Source organism: Bacillus rossius, chromosome 10 (genome assembly GCF_032445375.1).
Source record: "Bacillus rossius redtenbacheri isolate Brsri chromosome 10, Brsri_v3, whole genome shotgun sequence".
Taxonomy (NCBI): domain Eukaryota; kingdom Metazoa; phylum Arthropoda; class Insecta; order Phasmatodea; family Bacillidae; genus Bacillus; species Bacillus rossius.
In genome coordinates this window covers 35,917,614-35,925,178 of record NC_086337.1, presented here as the reverse complement: position 1 = coordinate 35,925,178, position 7,565 = coordinate 35,917,614, and the positions used below count along the sequence as shown (strand labels likewise).

Genomic DNA, 7,565 nt, shown 5'->3' with positions numbered 1-7,565 from the left:
GTGTCTACATCCGCTTTCCCTCGAATAACGGGCTTTTATTTATCCACCAGCCGTGTGCCCGATGGAAAATTATTTGATCCTTATTTTTATGACTCACCAAAAAACGCTTATACATTTGACTTTTATTTCCAAACAGGAGCATCAACGCCAATTTCCATATTTCTAACTTAAAAAAAAAAATCAAACTCCCATACAAACTTTCATCCCCTGTTTAAAATATCTTAGGGGATGAATTAAAAAAAAAAATCCTGTCTTAGTTCTCACCTACGTTATATAGTGAACTCCTGTGCGATTTCACGTTTCTAGACCTGCGTTGTCTGTCAGTCAATGTTACAGAGTTTTATATTTATGTATTTATACTCCGGTGTAATTCGAAAATGGCACCATTCTCTCCCCTTCCCGATCACCAAAACGTAATTGAGCTACACAGTATACCCGTTTTAATGCCGTTTTTTGGACATACGCCATTGCAGGAGTAACAGGCGATTTGCCTAACGGCAGTTTGCCTAAACATGAATTCGTTACGGCGATTTGCCTAAAGTAATTTCGCCTACAGGCGTTTTGCCTAACGGCGATTTGCCTAACGGGGTTTTGCCTAACGGCGTTTTGCCTAACGGCGTTTTGCCTAACGGCGATTTGCCTAACGGCGTTTTGCCTCAAATGTTACTATGATGACGAAACCTCGTTTTGCCTAACGGCGAATTGCCTAACGCCATTTTGCTAATGGCGATTTGCCTAACAGCGTTTTGCCTAACCTAACCTAACCTAACCTAAGCTAACCTAACCTAACCTAACCTAACCTAACCTAAGCTAACCTAACCTTACCTAACCTAACCTAACGGCGTTTTGCCTATCAGCGGTTTGCCTAACGGCGATTTGCCTAACGGCGTTTTGCCTAAAAGGCGTTTTGCCTAAAAGGCGTTTTGCCTAAAATTAGGCAAAACGCCTTTAGGCAAAATGACACATGCCCCATTACAGTTATGGGCTGTTTGTCATGGAAAAATTATTTTCGTCGCTGTGTTTATATGTTTGCTGCGTTGTCCAGGTTTGCTGCCTGCCTGCATTTAATCTGTCTCGTCGTTGTTAGCTCACCGTATTCGTCTGTGTTGTTATATTATTTTTTCCATGACTAAGTTCCTTCAACGGAATTCTTGTGCTTATGATATTTATATGTTTAACATTTTTTGTCTGTGCTGTAGTCATTGTGTTGTCCATATGCTTGTTTGGTCTCATCGTTGGTTCCATTTGTCCGACTTCAGCTGATTCAGTCTTGTTTTCTGTAAAAAAAATTATCTTCCTATTTTTATTTTTATTTTGTTCGATTTTCGGAATTTTTCCATGACAAACAGTGCAAAACTGCAATATTCAAGAAATTGTACTAAATCCAGGATTTTTGTGTAAAAAGGTTTTTTTTTTTTTTTTTTTCATGAATTCGTATGTATGTTGTGTCTATGGCAGTTTTTGCATATAACGGGGGAAAACTTATATGGGATGTTTTAAATGAAAATATTAGATTTTTTTGTTCAGTGAAATATAATATATATTCTAGAATTCAGGAAAAAGTCAGGATATTCTGGCTGTGTGTTTTTCTGGACATTATGTTTAAACTAATGTTTAAAAAATATTTAGTTTTACGAAGCTGTAGTATTTTCGAAGTTATTGAGTAGATAACGCACAATTTTTTTTTAATTCAAAATACAGAATGTTTTCTTGTTTTATATTATAACAGCTACTTTAACTAATTTTGAGCGAATTTTTAAAAAATGCAGAAAATACAGATTTAATTTCCTTTACAACTTTAATAAATCAAAATTAGTGATGTGGAAAATGAGCGCGGGTGAAAACAAAACGCTTGTTGTAAGCTGCTGATAGCTTAGTTTTGAGGCGTGCTTTATTTTCCAGAATACGTGAACTACATGGTCACTAGGCCCAATTTTGTTCATATAGTTTTGTAAATCATGTTTCATATATTTTGTATTTAAAGAAATTAATAAAATGTTTAAAACGCCAAATTATGAATTTGCAATGTTGGTTTTAACCTTTTAAATAAATACGTGTTTTTTTTTTACCTTCTTTGAATTAATTAGGTAACTAATATAAATTATTTACGATACCTAGTTTAAAAATCATAATTCCTAACGATTATTTTAATGAAAAAAGTTATGAATTTATACCTATAGTTTGTTGGTAAAGTTGGTTTTTTAAGCATTGTTTATTTAATTATATATCACTTTATTCTATTTCAGAATATATTTCAATAATGATTTTTTTAATATAATTTATTACTAACTTAATATGAGTGCTGTGAAAGTGCGTAGCAAAAATTTTGAAACCCACCGAACCACAAAATTACAAATTGCCAAATTGTCTCGAACATGGCCTAAAAGGAACTACTTTGCCCCGTGTGCATGAGAGTGCATTTCAAGTTTAAGTAGGCTAATAGTAGTTCGGTGCAATTACAGCATGAGAGCGACACTGTAGCGCCCTATGTTGAAGGGGGGAAGGAGGGTTGCAGGGGGTAGAGGGAAGGGATGTTAGCGCACTGCACGTACAAGGAGCACGTGGGAAATGGAGCGTGTGACGCGATTGGCCAGTCCCAACCCCAAATCCCCCCCCCCCTCCCCACGGTGGCTCTATCGTGATTGATGACGTCACCTCCCGCGGTCAGCAGGGATAGCTGTTTCGTCCGGAACTGTTGGTCACATGGCCGTGTGACGTATTTTTGTAAATCCCGTGACTTTCGTTTCGTCGACTTACTTTTATTCTCACAAACATAGTATTAACATCACCGCCATGTTAGTCTGATTTCGTACAAGAGTTAAATGCATAGATATGGATATATTAGAGTTAATAGGAGTTTATTGTTGGCATAAAAACTAATATACGAATAAAGTATGATAATATTTATTAAATGCCTATTATTTTCCTGTAAAATGATTTTTAAAACTAATCATAATGATTATTTTGATCATTTAATGCTAAGTATATATGTATAAACCGTGAATAGATAATAAATCATTTGCGTTTTAGGCGACATTATTTTGCAGTCATAAGTTTGCATGTATTCAACTCTGGCTGTACTTTCCGAAGATCCAGTCGGAATCTTGCCAAGTAAGTGAAAAATTCCCGACCCGAACAACTAGATCCACCAAATCACAATTTCACCCCCCCCCCCCCCCCCCCCCCACACACACACACACACCAGCAGTGTGATCTGTCACGCCGAGACGCATCAAGTTATGGAACGAGTCCCGACAAGGTTTTGCACATTCTCCGGAGTAACAAAAAATTAAACGTAAAAAAAAATATATATATTTTTTTAAACCAGAAGCCAAGATTTTTTATTTTTGTAAAAGTACAACGAAAATGCTTTTAATTGTACATCATATTTATTAGGGGAGGGGGAAATACTAAGAAAATACTGCATTTCTACAAAGGTGTTTGAATAGTTTTAGTAAATTGTTACCCCCAAAGAGACTTTAACAGTTGAAAATATGATTAGAAATTAACTGTTATTATTGCACCCCCTTGTACGTTAGATTTGCATCACACGTGATTCCCACACCGCTGCCGGAGCAGCAACGTCGAATTTCGAATCGTTCAATTATCGTAGCGAAATTTTAAAACTATTTAATCAAAACGGGGAGTTTCCCTTTGGCTTTGTGAACTCTTCTAGTTCGCACCATCCGCCACACTTCCGTTCCATGCGAGACTTCCGTTCCATTCACGAGATCACTCCCACCCCAAATGCCGTGTACAGAGTGCTAAGATGTTTACACACAAAAAAATTCAGTTACAATAACAAGTGTTTTTGACGTGACAACGTCTAATAAATCGATGAACGCCGGCTGCACGCACGATAGTGTCCCGTTACGCACATTGTCCCGTTACGCTCATTGTACGCTTGCGCTGCATCTATCTCTCTTCCACTCGATTGGAACAACCATCGATTTGACTTTCTCGAGGCACATTAAACTTGAAACATTCCCATTCGTTTCCTACTTTCCTATCATCGTCCTATCCTTAACAGATTAACACAGATTGGATGAAGTTAAATAGCAAACATGTATAAAAGTTATAGTTAAAATAATCTCTTCGTTAAAGTAATAAACATATTTGAATTAATGAGTGCAAATAAAAGTATATTTATCAATTAAATTGTAGATTTCATTTCACTCCTTCTTTGTGTCCATACAAAATAGTGATAATTCAATAAAAATGATTAAATTTTATTCATAAAAGTATGCAATCATTTCATCAATGTTTTGTTATGACGTTGTCACGTTAAACTATCGTCCCGTAAACCGACTTTACAGACAACCAATTTTTATTACTGTATCCGGGCCTCGAACATCTGGAGCCAAGCACCGCGAAGGCAAGTTCCGTATTTGTCAGCCCTTTCGCCCCGACGCGACGCGACGCGACGCGACGCAGCCGGGAAGGAGTTCGACGAGAAGGCGCGGATGTTAGTCGCACATGTCGCTGAAGATACCTCAAGGGGGGTGAAGGGGGGGATGATGTCTCCCCGGCTGTCGTGCGCACAGCGTTGAGTTACGACCGCTAGAGAAGGGGGGGAACTCGTGGTTACGAAGTCGTCGTCGTAGAGAGAGGATTGCCTCGTCTGTCTCTCTCTCTCTCTCTCTCTCTCTCTCGCTCGTTTCTCCGCTGTCTCTTCATCTCTCTTCCTCGGCGAGAAGTGCGACAGAGGGTGAGCCGGGGGGGGGGGGGGGGTCGACCCCGGAGGAGTTGTTCGCAAGACATCACACGATTTAACGGTTTTGTAGAAGGAGTAGGGGGAGGGCTGCGTTCTTGTCGGAGTCGTTACGACATTATCTGCTGTGGATCTCTGCCTGTCGTTGGGTTGGAAAGACGAATTGCTGTTCCCCGAACGCCAACAGCGCAACTGGGTAGCGTGTCGGAAATAAAAAAAAAAAATAATTACGCGGCGTTTATTTCGCGCTCCATCGTTAAGAGCATCACAACACCCTCGTCATTTGATCCAAGCTGAACTCCCGCATCAAACGAGGCAAAGTATAATTTCATAAAGCCATGTTCAAACTTATATAAATGCGTAATTTTGTAATTTTGTGATTTTATGATTTCTTATGTTTCAATTAGTATGCGCTTGTTATCATAAAAAAATTGCTTGAATACTGTATATTAATTAGCAAAAATAAAATGCCCCAACAAGAATATTTAAAGGACTAACGGTTCTCAAAAGTGGTTCCCAATGGTCAACGTCTTCTTCTGCCTCTGTTTTTTTCTGGATGAATGATGAACTCAATATTGTTAATTATTTATGTTTTCACTTTCTTAAATTGTCTTTCAAATAAATTTCTGCCGGACACTATTCTTTCTCAGTAAAGACATGCTCTAGTTAGTGATTTAAAAAAAAAAATTGTTTTCGCTCTGTCACTTTCCCGCAATATCATAAAGTTTGTTGTTGTTGGTGATAGCAGTTGTCCCCATGGATACAAAACTGAGATAGTGCGAATTACTTAAGATTTAATAATATTTAAAAAAATAAACTGCTTTTTGATATGTCAAATCTTAGCTCTCGATATTCGAAATTTGTAGTAGTGGTTTCGTGAATGGAACATTAAGTGGCATGGAACGAAATTGTGTAACCATAAAGTCTTCATTTTTTTCTCTTTTATCAAAGAGGTATTCCTTATATAGTTCAAAAATTTCGCTCTGAAAATCGAATAACTCGATAGTCGATGAAGCTGCTCCGGCAGCGAATTCTAGCGGCGGGTGCGGAAACTACTTGTGATTCGCGTCCAGAAATGTAGCTGAAACTCAATTTGCTCGGCATTATTTTAAAAAAATTCTAGGTTAAATTTCGTGTCCGAGTTTCATTATAAGTGTATCTGCAACATGAGAACACATGAATTTGCTCGCTACCGATGTTACACGTTGCAAATCTTTGGCGAGTACTAAAAGTCTCGCTCAATTTTTTTAATGGACCTTTAAATCAATCGATAACTTTGGAAAAAAAACGTTACGTGATACAGACTATGTTTCCTCGAATTCAACCGTGACTACGAGAGGGCACTGCTTTCATCTCCGGGTGACGGTTACATCTCCAAGTCCCATCGATGACGCGGTCTACGCGGGCGGCGACAAAGGTTTTGGCACCGTGGAAGGTACCGCGTCCTCTGAAATAATCTCCTTTCGATTTCCCCTTTCTCTTGTCCCATCGCAATTAATGGCTTGAAGTTAATTAGGGGTTCGTGAAAAAAAAAAACTTTTTTTAATACTGATCTGCGAAAAAAATTTAAAAGTTATCGACATTCTAGAACTCTCTACGAAACGTTTATATATATATATATATATATATATATATATATATATACATACATATACATACACACACTTTTTCAGCAGTTTTGTTTCGCATTGCCGATCCTTAGTATTTTTATTTTTCCTTCGGAAGTGATTTTATAAATATTGTATTCGTTCGTCACTTACGGGCTTGGCGCAAAATTAAAGCAAAGTATTCATTGAAGTCCTACATGCCATATCCCGCAAATTTGCAATTAAAATTTATGTGGCAGAAAACGTTTTTAATTTCCATTTCCTATAAGAAAATCATTTGACATTCGTCAACATGTTGCTTAAACCTTAAATTACTCATCTGCAATAACTGCAGAACTATGTATCGCATCTAGAATTTTATGTGACCAAACTAATAAGATAATCGAACGTTTACAAATATAACGTAAAACATTTTATGTAGATTCAGATAATTTGTCAACTTTGACGAAACTTAATATCAACCCTTCTATTCACAAATTGGAAGGAAATATGCTAGGGAAAATATGTTTCGATAGTTTCTGCAACGGTTTAAATTACACTTAGATTACACTTTCGGATCCGACTTCAGAACAACACGTATCGCATCAAAAATATTACATATCGTCGGTCTTTTGCAAAAAGGTGCCAAGTAAAATGGTAAAAAATGTTACTTGGCACCTTTTTGCAAAAGACCGACGATATGGTTCTATTTTCGATCCTATGTGTCAATAACAGTAGTAGGTATAGGAATGGGCATTCGGGCACAGGCTCCAGGGTGAGGTGCCGAGGTGCCGACCGCCATCTTGGATTATGACATCACGGTGGCCATCTTGGATGAGTGTGACCTTGACCTTGACCTTGACCCGGCGGCCATTTTGGATCCGCCATCTTGGATTCGCCATTTTGGATGACGACATTTGTTTACTCGAACATTCAGGAATTTTGTTTTCCGCCATTTTTAATTATGACGTCACCGTTGCAATTTCCGTTACGCCCGCCATCTTTAACTTTTTTTATTATACGAATTTAATGAAAAAATGTTAAAATTTATAAAAAATCAATTAATAAAATTTTAATAAAAATATTTTAAAAAAAAATTACTTATACGACACGGAGCTCGGAGTCCTCGGAGTCCTCGGTTCGAACCCGACGAGTGCAAAAAAAATAAAAATGGCGACCGATCCTTTCCTCACAGTGGCTGCTGGCAGACTGACCCCCACCACTTATGTTAAAGTATATATATCATCAGGTAGTATGACCTCATGTCC

The 7,565-nt window shown here is 37.8% G+C and overlaps 1 protein-coding gene across 1 annotated transcript in view; it reads left to right on the top strand.

The window, feature by feature from the left end:
* The window catches only part of LOC134535951 (Kv channel-interacting protein 4-like), a 142,355-nt gene that overhangs the window by 120,389 nt on the left and 14,401 nt on the right, over positions 1 to 7,565 (top strand). The window lies entirely within an intron of this gene.